Raw genomic sequence first — 18,111 nt, forward strand, 5'->3', positions numbered from 1 at the left:
TAGTAATATAGATATTGTTTTTAAAGTAAGACTTTTGAGAAGTTACACCTTTTCAAAACTCCACTGATGCACACACAAATTGGTGGATGTTGAAATAGGAAGCCTAGCTTTACAAAAAGAAAGATGTGAATCCTTTTCAATAAAGTTCTAAGTCGTTCACAGACACATAAGTAAATGTCTCTTTGAAAGCAAGTTGCATAAATCATTGAGGCAAAGCTGGCATTCAGATCCACCAAATGGTTCCATTAATTTATTTAAGAACTACTAGCTATTATCCCACTTTTGCAATGAATATTAAATATAACTTTGCAAATCACAATAAATGAGCACAATAATCTTCGTTTTAACTGTGAGAATTGTTTATTTTCGGAACGTCATTAAAAAATATATTGTCTACAGAAATTGTTACAGTTCATTTGGAAAACATTAAGAGTTTCAACAAAAAGTAAAGAAAGCTGCAGCCAAGAAATATCTTAAAACTACTTAAAATACTGATTTTGGCAAGTAAATGTAGTTTTATATTGGATATCAGATCATGATCAATTCAGATCATATACGGAAGTTAACCATCAGTTTACTGTTTTGAATATGGTTTCACTTTGAAAATTTGCTATTACAACAAACCAGAAAAAAATGGTATGGTTATGCTTCACATGATGTTTTCCAACTTGTTGTGCTACCTGCTTCACTACTAGAATTCTATCTCAATTTTTAAAATTCAAGTAAAATGAACAATCATCAGCACGTTTAAGGGTCTTTAAAGTTACTAATGCAATTTGATGGCATATATGAAGTTACACTCTATAGAATAAGCATCATTAATTGAATACAGATGCATTTTCATTAACTTTATTTTTTAATTTATCATCCAGTCCTAATACTGTATTTCTAGCAACCTGTGGGTTTATGCTGGAATCGAAAGGTGTAAATCCAAGATGAAGAATGTGAAAGAGTGAATGATCTACTCCTGCTCCTAGGTCTTGTGTTCAAAAATAATTGTCCATAGCCATCCAGAGATGGAGGAGACTGAACGAGCTTACCATTCTTTGCTTGCTTGGCCATGGTCCTCAGTTCCTCCTAAAGTTGAAGAGAAATAGGAGATTATTGGTCAAAAAGTCAAATGAGTTAAGCAATTAGAAATTCAGCTAGAATATACTAAAAACAAATAACTAAAAATGAATAGGAATTTTTATATGTATTCAACATGTTCTCTACTGTAAGGTGAAATTATCTATTTGTTAGCCAACAAACTCATTTTCCAAGTGTCTATGGCATCAAGAGATGAATTACTGATCATAAGTTTATAAGGAATAGGAGTGGAATTAGGCCATTCGGCCCATCAAGTCTACGCCATTCAATCATGGCTGATCTATCTCTCCCTCCGAACCACATTAACCTGCCTTCTCCCCATAACCGCTAACACCTGTACTAATCAAGAATCTATTTATCTTAAATAATATCCACTGACTTGGTCTCCACAGCCTTCTGTGGCAAAGAATTCCACAGATTCACCAGAATTCCACAGATTCACAGACTTAAGACATTTCTCCTCATCTCCTTCCTAAAAGAATGTCTTTTAATTCTGAGGCTATGACCTCTAGTCCTAGACTCTCCCACTAGTGGAAACATCCTCTCCACATCCCCTCTATCTGAGCCTTTCATTATCAGCTATAAACATTTAAATAAATAAACGTACCTGAAACTAATGATCATTTTTCTTGGACAAGAAGAGAACATTTTTATTAATTAAACTGGAATTAATTTGCTCGTGTCACTAAGAACAAGTAGTACTTATGATGTGCATGCTGAAAATAACTTCAGCGGATAAGTTTTCATGATAGACCCTACACCAGATTGTTGCTACTCGAACTGTGCTTTAATACAGCCAGGAATATGGATCCTAGTTTTGTTCGCTGTAGTTAACCATATAACAATTACAGCACGGAAACAGGCCATCTCGGCCCTTCCAGTCCATGCCAAACATTTATTCTCACCTAGTCCCATCTACCTGCACTCAGACCATAATCCTCCATTCCTTTCCCGTCCATAAACCTATCCAATTTATTTTTAAATGATAAAATCGAACCTGCACCACTTCCACTGGGAGCTCATTCCACACAGCTACCACTCTCTGAGTAAAGAAGTTCCCCCTCATGTTACCCCTAAACTTCTGTCCCTTAATTCTCAAATCATGTCCTCTTGTTTGAATCTTCCCTACTCTCAATGGAAAAAGCTTATCCACGTCAACTCTGTCCATCCCTCTCATCATTTTAAAGACCTCTATCAAGTCCCCCCTTAACCTTCTGCGCTCCAAAGAATAAATACCTAACTTGTTCAGCCTTTCTCTGTAACTTAGTTGCTGAAACACAGGCAACATTCTAGTAAATCTCCTCTGTACTCTCTCTATCTTGTTGACATCTTTCCTATAATTTGGCGACCAAAACTGTACACCATACTCCAGAATGCCTTGTACAATTTTAACATTACATCCCAACTTCTGTACTCAATGCTCTGATTTATAAAGGCCAGCACACCAAAAGCTTTCTTTACCACTCTATCTACATGAGATTCCACCTTCAGGGAACAATGCACAGTTACTCCTAGATCCTTCTGTTCAACTGCATTCCTCAATTCGCTACCATTTACCATGTACGTCCTATTTTGATTTGTCCAGCCAAGATGTAGCACCTCACACTTATCAGCATTAAACTCCATCTGCCATCTTTCAGCCCACTCTCCCAAATGGCTAAATCTCTCTGTAGACTTTGAAAATCTACTTCATTATCCACAACACCACCTATTTTGGTATAATCTGCATACTTACTAATCCAATTGACCACACCATCATCCAGATCATTGATGTATATGACAAACAACAGTGGACCCAACACAGATCCCTGAGGCACCCCACTAGTCACCGGCCTCCAACCTGACAAACCGCCATCCACCATTACTCTCTGGCATCTCCCATTCGGCCAGCTTGCTACTCCACCATTAATACCCAACAATTGAACCTTCTTAACCAGCAGAGTAATACCTTAAAGCAAAGAACACTGTAATCTCGGGAGCTTGTCATAATTGTAAACAATTAGGTCATTGGAGTAAAGAGTGCCCATCCAGAAGACAAAATATAGCAGAGTGTAAGAGAAATCAAGGAGCAATAAAGAAACTAAGGAGGGAGACAAAGTAGCTGGTGGTAATATAAGAGGAACTTGATGGGAATCAGATTTGGCACTAGTTAAGGAAGAGGAGGAAGCTATAAACTACACTAAGATATCAGCAAGTGCAAGAGATGCAGGAGTAATAATGAAAGGAGCAATCATTACGGCAGACCCAAACAAATGTCAAACATATTTAATTAAGGTGGTGTTGAGTTTTATTAGGCCTTTAGGACAGTGTTGCCTGCCTACGTCATCATCTGGGGAGTGAGGTATACGAGCATGTGAACCCTCAAGAACGGGCAGAGGACAAAGCTCAGGTAGGATGTGTAACCATCAATTCCATCCAAGTAACTCCCCAGAGAAGGGTAACAGTGTTCCTCCAATGTCCAAGAAGCTCATAGGTCACCAACAACATTAACGATTTGGGAAATGCCAGGATACAATAAAGGTTGCTCCTCACAGTGGTATTCCTACTCTTGCGGATCCAAAATTAGGAAGAAGAAGACCTATATACTAATACGAAATTCAACAGTAATTAGCTTGGTGGTAGAGCTGCTTTACACATACACTAGTGCCAAACCCTTCAAACATCAGAATTTAGGACAATTAAGAACCCAACACTTCATACCAGCGAAGAAGATGAACTAAGTCTCCTGGAACTAAAAAAGTACAAGAAGCCTTGAGGGAAGCTCCAACTTGAAGGGACCATTGTACTAAACTACTTTGTCTGGAAGGATGATCTCAAATTAAATACAGAAACATGGGAATGGACATTACTCTGTGTTTCGGGGACACCCACTTTGCACCTAAATTCTAACTACCATACATAATAATTTATCACCAATTGTAAATTTGAGCTCTTAAATCGTAAGTCATGATTCATGTCCATGGCAGTGTTATTGGAATGACTTTAAAATCTGGAATTTAAGGACGGCTTATCAGAATAGAATGGGATCTGTTTCAGAAGTAGGTGAAAATTTTGATTATTGACTTGATATCTTTTCTTGTCTCACCCCTAGGAAAACAGTTGGAAATGGGACGGGAATGTTTAGTGATCATCAAGGACAGACCCTAGCAAATATCAGGAATTGCGGTGTTGATTTGAAAGTGAAAGAAATGCCCTGGGAACGTAAGGTGGTGGTATAAAATGATGAGGTAGACTAAAAGTTTAAATAACAAGTTCCCCTCGGAGAGGTCGATGCTAACCATCCAGAAAGTTACTCAGTGGCAGGAGAAGACCAATGATGAGAGAGAACCCCTATTGTCTGTGAATCTGTTCAATATACTATGAGAAGAAATACATCATATTAGAGGAAGTGCCAGGGTAGTGGGTACTTGTTGTCAGAGTCGATGCAATTGACTGGTGGATCAAAACTTATCCGACCTTTGATAATAAAGCAGCTACTATTATTAAGGAGTTAAAGAAAATTATCCCTAGGATTTGGCATCCCTATTTGACAGTAGTGATCCACAATAGTGATCCACATCAAATTAGAACAAATGAATGGAAATTATGCGAACAGCTAGGGATCCAGCAGCAATTGTATTGTGAATATCGACCACAAGCTGCTGGACTTGTAGAAAGGCCAGATCAGACCCTGAAAAATAAATTAACTAAATTAAAGGCAGAGACTGAATTTGGCTGGATTAAATTATTCCCCATAGTTATTTTGAATGAAAATCATGCCTGTAGGGAAATCGGGACTGAACCCAGCTGAAATCCTTATGAGAAACCCCTGTGAATACCCTAATCAAAAGTACAATGGAAATGATCAACTTCCATTGTGTGACTGCAGAAATGACCAACCACATTCTAGCTTTGATTCTAGTGTTGGAAGAATTATATTGTAGAGTAGGAGCAGTATACAGAGAGAGGCCTTCTGTTAAGGGAAAATAATGCATGGGTATATCCCCACCACTGTAGGAGTATCAGTGGAAGAATGGACTGCTAACTTACTTTATTCCAAACTCTTTTAGAAACTTCATACTCTACTATGGATCAAGCACAGATGAATTATCAATATGGATGGAGGGGATTTGTGCCCATGAAAACTCGAGAGTTGAAGACTCATCAGACGGAAATGATGAAGCTACGCCCACGAAAACTCGGGAAGCTTGATGAAATTCTGGGAAAATACATCAGCATCTTTTTGTTAAGATATTTGTTAGAATGAAACAGTCACTATTGTACTTTGATTATCATTGATGATAGATTATCATATGATAAAGGGGGAGGGGGGGGGGGATGTAACTCCTGGCCAAAACAGAGTCAAAATAAAGTAAAGGATTTATGCATCTACAAGGCCTGTTAGCCCTTTTCTGTAAGAAGCCACAAGCTGCGAGCTGGTGCCAGGAAGTCTAGGTCCCAGACCGATATATCAGATAAGGTGAGGTCCAGATGTCCTCCCAATTGTTAGAATGTATGAGGATTCTGTAAAGAAACTCCAACATGTTGGAGGTGCATTGTCTTGATTGGATTGCTGCAAAGGGATTGTAAATAATGTTAATATTGTTGCAGGACAGTTGTACTGCTGTTTAATGATTGGCTGAAGTGTGAAGCCCTGGCTAGATTGTTTATACTGCCAGGGGAAATGTTGCATTATTCAGTTAGCTGACTACTTTCCAGAAGCTTCTGTAGAAACATTGTATTAGCACTCTTTGTAATTGGGTTGGGGAACTGTCAATAATACTTTGGTGTAATCGATATGTGTGATTGGCTTGTAAGGGGTGCCACCCCTATGTAGTTCGGCCCCGCAGGGTTCGTGATCTATAAAAGGTAGCCCCCACTAGGATCTTTGTCGATCTTCCGGAAGGGCACTTGGGACTGCGTGACCTTTTGGAAGTGTCTGCTTGCACGAGGCTGAAGGGCTTGGCCAGGCAGAGACAAGGATTAAACCCGCGGTGGTTAGGTAGCATATAGGGGATTCGTTGTTTATTCAAAAAAATAAAGTTTAGTTGTCCAGTGCTTGACTCAGTGTTTTACTGAACTAGACTAAGGGGGGTAAGCTTTAGGAGCATAATTACACTTTATACACCCGATTTGAATGGGGTTGGCAGCTCTGTGTAAAAAAGTAATTGCATGAAAGTGCTTTATTTATTCTTTATGAATTTAATTATGAGGGTTTTTTTGACATTTACTTGCATATATGTAGCTGAATTATTTTTAAATGCCTCTGACTGGCTCTGATTTGTAAGTCTTAGAGTTCAACCATCAATTTTTATTTCCCATTTTCCAAGTAAGTGTAGCAGTGGTGAGGGGTGGGGCTAATCACTGAGGCAGGTCTGAGCAGAGTGCTTGGTCCACAGTAATCCAGCCAGTAACATTGAATTCACAGCAAATCAGTAATCAGACTCAGTGGTTTGGGAAATGTACTTACTAAACTTTTCTCATCTAATTGGAATTTACTGGAAAAAATGGAGTGGTCTTTTACTTTGCAAATGGTTAGTACAAGCTTGGCACAGTTAGAGGAATTCACAAATTGAATAGCAATGTAATAACATGAAATAGGAGCAGGCCTGGCTTTCTGTGTTTGCTTCACTCTTTAATAAGATAAGGACTAATTTTTCACCTCAAAGTCACTTTCAGCACTGGTTCTCTATCCCTTGATGGCCTTGGTAAACTAAAATAAACCAATCAATGTCTGGTTCATTTGTTTTCCTGTAACTGTTATTTCTAGATGGTATCAAGTACAATACTTTCCCTCCATCAGCTGCACCTTCTCCACCAACTATTGCCATTAGAACGATCAAAACACTGATTAAAACGGCAGCAGAATCAGCAAGCAATTTTAGTCCTGTGATTAGTTTATCAACAGTTGCAGTTTAAAATAATCTTTAACAATGAAAATTCAATATTTGTTCATGGATCTAGGGGAAGTAGTCTCTTAGCTGCCAGATTAATGAATTCTCCACTGACATCCATTATTCTAACCTTACAGTAATTGGGATCAACCTACTTTAATATGCTACAAATGCATAAGCACTCATACCAATTTCTATTCTAATGTCATTCACGTTTCACAGCTTCATGTTCCTTTATAATTGTGGTTGAAACTGCCTTGAAAATAATGACCGTCTTGAAGTTTTTGCCCACAAATGTTACTGTGGAAAGCTTCCTTGTCAACCTTAGACTAAGTAACTACTGGTCATAATTATTTTCTTCCATTTTGTTCTTGAATATATTGACTCGTTAACAAGATCTTTTTTATGTTTATGTTAACTATCATCCCAAGTGACTAAAATGTAATTATCGTTTCTTTGTAAGTTGTTTTTTTGTAGTTCTTAATTAAGTCATTTAAAGCCACCTTCAATACACATATAAAATAAAAGTATTGTAGATGCTGGGAATCTGAAATAACAGGAAATGCAGCCTTGATATTTATGTTGCTTTATATTTCCGATTTTCAACATTTTTTTCAGTAATTCTTCCCACTTTCCTTCCCATGGCGCCTTTCCAAGGAACTGCAGGAGATGCAACGCCTGCCCCTTCACTCTTCCCCACCTGCCAGGCTGGGCCCCACCATTTTTCTAGCTGAAACAGCCTTTTATTTCCTCTTACTTACTTATTGGCTCATGGGGTACAATCCGCTGCATTAGGAAAACCAGAGGTAGATTAGTTTAAGAACGAACTGCAGGTGCTGGAAAAATGGAAGGTAGATAAAAATGTTTAAGAAGGTAGATAAAAATGTTTAAGAAGGAACTGCAGATGCTGGAAAAATTGAAGGTAGATAAAAATGCAGGAGAACCTCAGCGGGTGAGGCAGCATCTATGCAGCGAAGGAATCGGTGACGTTTCGGGTCACGACCTTTCTTCAGACTGATGTGGGGGTGGTGGGGGCGGGAAGAAGAAAGAAAGCGGTGGAGACAGTAGGCTGTGGGAGAGCTGGGAAGAAGAGGGGAAGAGGGAGAAAGCTGAAGTTGAAGTGCTGAGCCACCGGGAGACCAGGTTGGTTATTGTGAACTGAGCGAAGGTGTTGGGCGAAGCAATCACCAAGCCTGCGCTTGGTCTCACCGATGTAGAGCAGCTGACACCTAGAGCAGCGGATGCAATAGATGAGGTTGGAGGAGGTGCAGGTGAACCTTTGCCGCACCTGGAAAAACTGCTTAGGTCCTTGGATGGAGTCAAGGGGGGAGGTAAAGCGGCAAATGTAGCATTTCCTGCGGTTGCAAGGGAAAGTACCAGGGGAGGGGATGGTTTGGGTGGGAAGGGATAAATTGACCAGGGAGTTACGGAGGGAGTGGTCTCTGCGGAAAGCCGAAAGGGGAGGAGATTGGAAGATGCGGCCAGCGGTGGGATCCTGTTGTAGGTGGTGAAAATGTCAGAGGATTATCTGTTGTTAGTGATGGCTAGTAGGGTGGAAGGTGAGGACAAGGGGGACTCTGTCCTTGTTACGAGTGGGGGGGTGGGGAATGAGAGCAGAGTTACGGGGTATAGAAGAGACCCTGGTGAGAGCCTCATATTTAGTCGAAGAGGTGAACCCCTAAAGAATAAGGACATCTGATGCCCTGGTGTGGAACACCTCATCCTGGATGCAGATGCGGCGTAGACAGAGGAATTGGGAGTAGGGGATAGAGTCCTTACAGGAAGCAGGGTGGGAAGAAGTGTAGTCCAGATAGCCATGGGAGTCAGTATAGTAGAAATAGATTGGTGATTGTTAATGCAGAACTCAGAGGGTGGTGGGTATATGGAATGAGAGGCCAGAGACGGTAGTTGAGGCAGAAAGTATAACAGCATTTAAAATACACCTGGACAGGTACATGGAATAGGAAATATTTAGAAGTGTATAGGCCAGATGCAGGAAAATGGGATTGGCTTAGATGGGGCAAGACCACAAGAAATTGATGGGAAATGTATTCACAGCCCAGACCATCAAACAAACCAACTTCCCTTTCATTGACTCCATTTACACCTCACGCTGCCTCAGTACGGCCACCAGCATAATCAAGGATGAATCGCACCCCGGCCACTCCCTCTTCTCCCCTCTCTTCTCGGGCAAAAGATAGAGAGGTGTGAAAACGCACACCTTCAGATTCAGGGACAGTTTCTTCCCAGCTGAACCATCCCACCAACAACTGGCGAGCAGTCCTGAGCTACTATCTAACTCATTTGGAGACCCTTGGACTATCTTTGACCAGACTTTATCTGGACTTTATCTTGCACTAAACGTTATTCATGTTATTCCTTTCATCATATATCTGTTCACTGTCAATGGCTCAATTGTAATCATGTATTGTCGTTTCACTGTATCTCAGTACACGTGGCAATAAACTAAACTAACTAAAAAAGGACACAAAGTGTTGGAATAACTCAGCAGGTCAGGCAGCATCCCTGAAAATCATGGATACGTTTTTCAGAGGGAGTTGAGGGAGGGGAGGAGAAGGCTGGAAAAGGGGAGAGGCAAGGCCCACATGCCAGGTAACAGGTCGAATTAGGCGAGTGATGGTGGTTTTGATAGGCAGCTGGTATCTTGGTCATCATGGACGAGTTGGGCTGATGGGCCTGTTTCCACGTTGTATGATTATGATTCTGGGTCGAGACCCTTCTACAGAATTATGGAAGGACTGTTCAGTAGACGGTTTACGGAGGAGGAGAAGCTATTCCTGAGTCTGGTGGTGCGCACTTTCATGCTTCTGTATCTTCTGCCGGTTGGGAGAAGGGAGAAGGGGAACGACCGGGGAAGGACAAGACTTTGATTATGTTGGCCGCTATACCGAGGCAGTATGAAGAGTAGATGGAGTCGATGGTTGGAAGATCTGGTCTGTGGAATGGGCTGGGCTACATCTACAATTCTCTGCAATTTCTTGCGGTCTTGTGCAGAGCTGTTACCAAATAAAGCTGCGATGCAACCTGACAACCCGACATCATGCTTTCTATGTGCAGGAAGGAACTGCAGATGCTGGTTTACACCAAATACAGACAGAAAATGCTGGAGTAATTCAACTGGAGAGAAGGAATGGGTGACGTTTCAGGTTGAGACCCTTCTGCAGTCTGAAAAATCCCTCTGTACATCAATGCTGTGAAGAGTTCTGCCATTATCTATATAGTTTTCCCTTATATTTGACCTTTCTAATTTCATCATCTCACACCTGCGCAGAATTCCATACTTGTCTGTTACAATACAATACAATACAATATTTATTCCATGTCGTTTGAACCTCAGTGAGGCTCAAACGAAACTCCACAGCCATACAAACAAAGACAATTCCTACAAGACATACAAACAATTCAATTTACACAAACATCCATCACAGTGAATCTCCTCCTCACTGTGATGGAAGGCAAAGTCTTTTCTCTCCCCTGCACCATTTCTCTCCCGATGTCGAAGCCCCAGGCGGGCGATGGTAAGTCCCACGGCCATTTAAGGCCGCGCCACACATTCCCAACATTCTGTTCCCATTCTCTCTTCTGTTCAGAATAAGTTCATTGCCTTCAGTTTGTACATCTTCCAGTCATACCATTGGTTATCCACCAGATGTTACCACCCTGTTCTGGATGACACCACATTCACTTGTATTGTTTTAATCTTTCCTAGTGTCTGTTCTGTCGCAGAACTTGCCTTCTATTCACTCAAATCCATCTCCACTTTCTTTGAAATTGAAAATCTTTCATATTCTCCAGATTTGTTCAAGACTATCAACATTCAATGTCTCTCAAAGCTATCGGCCTTCAACTACAAACATCTTCACATAGGGGCACCAAGTGCTGGAGTAACTCAGCAGGTCAGGCAGCATGCCTGGAAAACATGGATAGGTGACTTTTCAGATCGAGACCCTTCTTCAATCTGGTTTATTCTGATTCAATCTCACTTTCAATAAAATGAATATTTTCTTTAAGTTGTTAAAAAGATGGTAATTAATTAAAAAATTCAGACAGGTGGCAAATTATGTCATCACATCCTCTCTCCAATCACTATCAAGCCAGGGTCATTTAAATCAACTCTGATTTATCGTGGCATGTGGAAAGGCTTATTGAGAACAGCCCAAGGCTTACCTAAAAAGAATGTGCAAAGCTAGTGACATTGCAACAAAGCACAAGAACATAAGACACTGGTTAGCAGTAAGTCATTGTGGCCTTCAAGCTTGATACTCCATTCAACAAGATCATGGCGAATCTTCTACCTCAACAGCATTTTCCTGCCCTATCCCCATGATTCTTTTAATATTTTTTAATATATAAAAAATTATCGATCTCAGTTTGGAATGAGCTGAATGACTGAGTTTCAGAGCAGTTTGGGTAGTGGATTCTAAATATCAGAAAACATCCATGGTGCATTGCCCTGTTGACCTCCCTCAAGTTTCAATGAGGTCATTCTTCCAAATCCTAGAGAATAGAGGCCTAGCCAACTGAATCATGAGCAAAACACATCATTTTGGAGTAACTCAGCAGGTCCAGCAGTATCTGTGGAGGGAATGAATAGGCAACGTTTCAGGTCGGCTCCCTTCCCCAACATTGTCTGTCCATTTCCCTCCACAGATGCTTTCTGACCTGTTGAGTTACTCCATTCTTGTCTTGTCTTCATTCTACAGTATCTCTCTTCATATGACTGACCTGCCATCCCAGAAACCAGTCTGGTGAATCTCCACTGAACCCCATCTTATATAAGCTTGTAAATTGTACATATGCCTCTTCCTGCCAAAGTAAACTTTCCCCCTCTACCTGCACACAGTGGCTGCAGTGTGAACCATCTATAAAACATATTGCAGTTATTTACCTCGACTGGTCCAAATAGCAAAAAAGCCATACAACAGGCACACCACCCTGAAAACTATTGGCTCAGATCTAGAGACAGGGAATGGCAAATGCAGGTTTGTACTAAAGGACACAAAGTGCTGGAGTAACTCAGCGAGTCTGGCAGCATCTCAGAGAACAGTGAGTTCGAGAACATGGATAGGTGATATTTCAGATCATGACCCTTCTTCAAAGTGAAGTCAGTCTCATTCAGACACCTATCTATGTTTCCAGAGATTTTGCCTCGCCCACTGAGTTACTCCAGCACTTTTTGGATCAGATTTAGGCTTGAAGAGCCTAATTAAGCTGTTGGTGGTTAATTAAGCAGCTAACAGGAGTAGTCTTCAAAAAGTTACCCAGCTGCAAAGATGACAGAGTGCAGCCTGTCAGCCTAAAGTCTAAAGCATTTGCAACAATATCCAGCCAGAAATCTACACAGCACGTCAAGAAAGTAATAGAATATTCTTCACTTGCCTGGTTGAGTGCAGCTCAAACAACACTGAAGAAACCAGACATCATCCAGGCCAAAACTTCAAGCTTAATTGGCACTCCTTCCACCATCCTAAACTTTCCCTCACTTTCCCGCACACTGCAGTGTGTACTATCTACAAAACATATTGCAGTTATTTACCTAGGCTGAACCAACCCCAAAGCTCCAGCACGAAGGAAGACAAGGCTGTCTTCCATGTTTCACACCGTCACGACCTAGAACTATGTTGTTGGTCCATAATTGTCACTGGGTCTAAATCCCATAACTTCCTACCCGGCAAAACCGTGGCAGCACGTTCACCAGAATGACTATGGAGGTGCAAGAAGGCAGCTCATCAACGCCAATTAGGGATGGCCAAAAATGTTGGTCTTGCCAGTAGTGAGTAGATCCTCTAGAAAAACAAATTGAGCAATCAACTCTCATTTTGCACCGTAACCAATCCTAAAGAATGACCATTTAATTGTAATTTGAAAGTAACTCCCCAGGGTTTAGGGGGGTGGGGGGCGGACGAGAGGGAGAGGGGAGGGGGGGAATGAGAGCCAGCGTGTGGGAAAAAAAAAACAAAAGAAAGGGGTGAGAAAGAAAAAGAGCAAGTGTTCCATTTCACTTTCTCAGGTTATTCCAAAGCACTTTTACAGATAATTAAGTACATGTTTTATATTATTAATTACTATGGTAATGTAGGAAATGTGGCAACCAATATATATGTAACAAATGCCTGCAACATCAGATAATCAATTTTCAAAATGTTGATTGAGAGATAAATTCCATCCAAAACTATGGATAACTGACCTACCTTTCTTCAATATACCACCTTGTGGTTCTTTACATTCACCTGTGGGAGGGCTTTGGATGCACATCTGGTTTGAAAACTGGGACCCCTGACACCACAGCTTTTCCTTGGTGCTACAAGTCGAGTGTGGCTCAATCTTTGTATTGAAAATACACGACACATGACTCAGGTTCATTATCTGTGGTGCAGCTGAGTAAAGATAAAGCAAATACGTCATGAAGAGTAGAAAAGAGACCTCTTAAAAAAACACCACAATCTTTCAGCGGATGTTAGGAAATATCTATCCATACATTAAAGAACCTCTGTCGTCTTTTGGAGGCATACAGTCTAATTTTTGAAAAGCAGAATCCTGACAATGGACTCAAAATGGTCCGGAATGAAATTAAAAAATTGTGGCTTTGCATCGTGAAAATGAAAAATAAAAATTCCCTTTAAAAAATAAATTGAAGTCTAAAAGTCCACTATCAAAATAATGATGCATAATTACCAAATTTACTGAATGCAGAACTACTGTAAATCTGACTTCGAAATCAATTATTAGAAGATTGATTCTTCTATAGTGCAGCTGGTAGAACAGTGCTGATTCTGTAGCACAGCTAGTAAAGCTGCTGCCCCACAGCGCCAGTGGCCCAGGCTCAATCCTGACCTCAGATGTTGCTTGTGTGGAATTTGCGCATTTGCCTTGTAACCACGTGGGGTTCCTCCGGGTGCTGTAGTTTCCTCCCACATCCAAAAGGTGTGCAGATTTGTAGGTTGATTGGGCCCTGTAAATAGCCTCTAGTATGCAGGGAGTGGATCACAAAATGGGATAACATGGAACCAGTGTGAATGGGTGATCGATGGTCGGAGTGGACTCGATCGGTCAAAGACCCTGTTTCCATGCTGTATCTCTAAAAAAAGATGGACCCTGGGCAATACATAAAATACTGGTAGAAAGTGTAAATGTCTGCAAATCCACATAAAGCAGCTGAAGAAATATGAATTACTAATCTTCAGCTTGAAGAAAATCTCAGTTTGTGCTAAGAGTTCATGTTATAGACACGGGAAATATAGAGAAGAACCAAACTTATTATACAAATAACAATGACAAATGGAACAGCAAAATCTGATGGAGCAAATCACTATTTGGATGCATTCAAACTGTTTTACTGAGAAAAGTTATAAAATATTTAACAAAGCAACAGATTCAAAATTTAAGGGGCTGTCCCACTGCGGCGACCTAATCTGCGAGTTTAGAAGAATTTGCCCTCGACTCAAATTCGCAGCATGGTCGACACGGTCTTATGAAGTCACTGGAACTCTCCTTCATGCTCGAGGGAAGTTCCCGAATACTCGCGGCCTCAGTTTGGTCGAGGAAAATCTTTCAGCATGTTGAAAAATTTTCCGTGAGTAAAAATTGGTCAGCATGGTTCCTTTGAACTCGTAGTGCAGTGGAGTGGGGTCGCTATGTAGTTACAGGCAGTCGAGGCAGCTGTAGACAATCTCCTTCGCTGACCGGGCATTTTATTTGGCTCATTGGAGTTTTCAGGACCCCCCCCCCCCCTGCCCCGCGCTCTCTAAAGGAATTACCGTACACTGTGCAGCCGTCATTTACCTTCCTGTTATCGCGGGTGTGAATTTCAGACAGCGCTTCCCCATTTTCCCTGGCCCCCGCCTTTGCGATGTGTTTGTGTGTGCGTGTGCGTGTGCGTGTGCGTGTGCGTGTGCGTGTGCGTGTGTGTGTGAGATCGGTCGATCCAGCTCACGGTTCCATCGCTGACGGTCAATCTAGCTCGAGGTTTTTCAGGCGAGTGCCCTCGAGCTTGAAGGTCGAAGACAGTCACTCGAAGGTCGCGTCAGTGAGCCAGGCCCTTTACCTGACATATGAATAAAATAAAGGCCATGAGCTAATACTTGAAATGTATGCAACAGAGAATAATGAGATGGATGAAGAGTTATCACTGTTGATAACTGTGACAGTTCAACTGACTACTAACTCAGAAAGTATTGAAATTACACTTGAATATGAGCCAAATGAGAGGGAAGGGTTCTGATGGATTAGTTTAGTTTAGTTTAGATTATTATTGTCACGTGTACTGAGGTACAGCGCCAAGAAACAAGAACTGTTTACAGCAAATTGTTTATAAAGTCGAATGTAAGGTTTTTTTTTCCATGAACTTACTCGAGCTATTAAGAAATTGAACTACAGTTGAAATAAACAACAAACTGAATAGGATCAAACTGGAACTTTGACCGTGGAACGCGTGACAGAATCAATGGTTGTTTAGTGAACTGCTGGACACGTACTCTGGGCAGAATATTGACAAACCCAATGTAACTGATCAGAGGTGTGGAAATGAACGGAAAGGAAAAGATGATGGAGCACTCAAGGAAGTTAAGTTTACTGAGATCTGCCAAAATTTCTGGTGGAATTTAAGAGAAACGTTTGGGTTGTGGATATGGAAAACCAACACGTTAATTCAAGTATGGAAAATAAAGACAGTTCAGATGAACAAACCAAGTTTTGAAAGTAATTGGCCATACACATTGTATGATGAAAGAGAGAGCATAGGCAAATGTTTAATCGATTTTACATGATTAATAAAGATTAATGTCAAGAATCGAAAATGTACTCTGCATCTCTCTGTTCCCGAGTGACAGTTCTATCTAACAAAGAATTTATTTCAAAGCGTTTATTTCATTAGATAAATGAAAAGTATAAACTATTGGTGAAACATAGCATTTCAGGTCAAGTGTTGTTTAGTTCTTTCAAGGTAGCTCTAGCATGTCCTGCCTTTATTTCAGACATCTGGATCTGTAATAATTTGGTGTTGTGGAAGTTGCCATCTGTTTTTAAAGACAGACCTTTTGTCCTCGTGAAGAACCTGACATTCTGGTGATTAATCACCTGCCTTCCATTTCTCTGCTGGATGTTCAGCCCTAAAATAACCAGCTGCCAGTTAACAGAATAATTAGGATTGTTTGGATAAGTCATCCACCAAGATGAATGAACATTACGACAGATGGCACAATGGGCTAAGTGTTCGGCTGGCAACCGGAAGGTAGCCGGTTCGAATCCCGCTTGGAGTGCATACTGTCGTTGTGTCCTTGGGCAAGACACTTCACCCACCTTTGCCTGTGTGTGAATGTGTGTGAATGTGTGTGAGTGATTGGTGGTGGTCGGAGGGGCCGTAGGCGCAGATTGGCAGCCACGCTTCCGTCAGTCTGCCCCAGGGCAGCTGTGGCTACAGAAGTAGCTTACCACCACCGAGTGTGACTGAGGAGTGAATGAACAATGCGATGTAAAGCGCCTTGAGTATTAGAAAGGCGCTATATAAATACCATCCATTATTATTATTACCGATACACAGAACATGGAAACAGGTCTTTTGACTCAACTCATCCACGCTGACTAAGATGCCAAGAGAATCAGGTCCAAAATGTTAAAAAAAGGTCCAAAAGGATCCAACCCAAAACGTCACCTGTCTATAGGTACACAAAAATGCTGGAGAAACTCAGCGGGTGCAGCAGCATCTGTGGAGCGAAGGAAATTCGTCACCTGTCTATGTTCTCCAGCGATGTACCTAATCTGCTGAGGTATTCCAGCACTTTGTGTCTTTTAGTATAAACCAGCATATGCAGTCCCTTGTTTCTACATGCTCCATCAAAGCTTGCTCCATTTGTTCATATATGGCCATTTCCCTTGAAACTATTCCTATCCATGTACTGTACCTGTCTAAATGTCTTTCAAATATTTTTATTGTACCTTTCTCAACCACTTCCACTGGCAGCTCATTCCATATACACGCTACCCTCTGTGTGAAAAAGTTGCCTCTCAGATTCCTATTAAATCTTTCCTCTCTGACATTAAATTCTATGCCCTGTAGCTCTTGAAAAAAGACTATGTTCATTCACCCTATCTAACCCGCATGATGTTGTGCATCCCTATAAGATCGTCCTTCAGCTCCTGCACCTCATGGAATGAAGTCCAAGTCTGCCCAACCTCTCATGAAAGCTCAGAACCTCGAGTTCTGGTAACATCCCCGTAAATCTTCTCTGCAATCTTTCCAGCTTAATGAAGTATTTCCTATAGCAGGGGGGCCAGCATTGAACACAATACTCCAAATGCAGCCTCACCAACATCTCGTACAACTGTAACATAACGTTGCAAGTTGAACTTCCTGACAGATGAAGGCCAGCGTGCCAAAAGCCTTCTTCACCAACCTATTTGTATGCCACACCATATTCAGGAAACTATGTGTATCTTGGATCCCTCTGCTCCACAACCCTCCCCCCGATTTTCCTCTGCGGTGCACTCGCAAAATGCAATACTTGACACTTACCTGAATTAAACTCCATTTGCCATTCCTCAACCACCTGCTGAGCTAATCAAGATCCCACTGTCATTGTTGATAATCATCTTGACATCTAAGCTACCACCTATGCTAGTGTCAACTGCAAATTTACTAATCATGCCTTATATATTCCCATCCAAATGGTTGATAAAAAATGACATGCAGCAATGGGCGAAACACTGAGGGTCACCACTAGACACAGGCCTCCTTTCCCATAAACAAACTTCCACCAGCATCTTCTGCTTTTTACAATTTGATAAATTCTGCATCCAGGCAGTCAAATCTTCCAGAGCAGCAGAGTGGCATAGGCTGTACGGTGGTGCAGGGGTTGAATTGCTGCTTAACAGCTCCAGAGACCCGGGTTCGACCCTGACTGTGGGTGCTGTCTGTACGGAGTTTATATGTTATTCACGTGACCACGTCGGTTTTCCCCGGATGCTCCGATTTCCTCCCACCTTCCAAAGACGTACAGCTTTGGAAGTTAATTGGTTTTGGTAAAAATTGTAAATCATCCCAAGTGTTTAGGATAGTGCTAGTGTACGGGGATCGCTGGTCAGCGTGGACTCGGTTGGCTAAAGGGCCTGTTTCCGCACTGTACCTCTAAAT

Source organism: Amblyraja radiata, chromosome 2 (genome assembly GCF_010909765.2).
Source record: "Amblyraja radiata isolate CabotCenter1 chromosome 2, sAmbRad1.1.pri, whole genome shotgun sequence".
NCBI lineage: Eukaryota > Metazoa > Chordata > Chondrichthyes > Rajiformes > Rajidae > Amblyraja > Amblyraja radiata.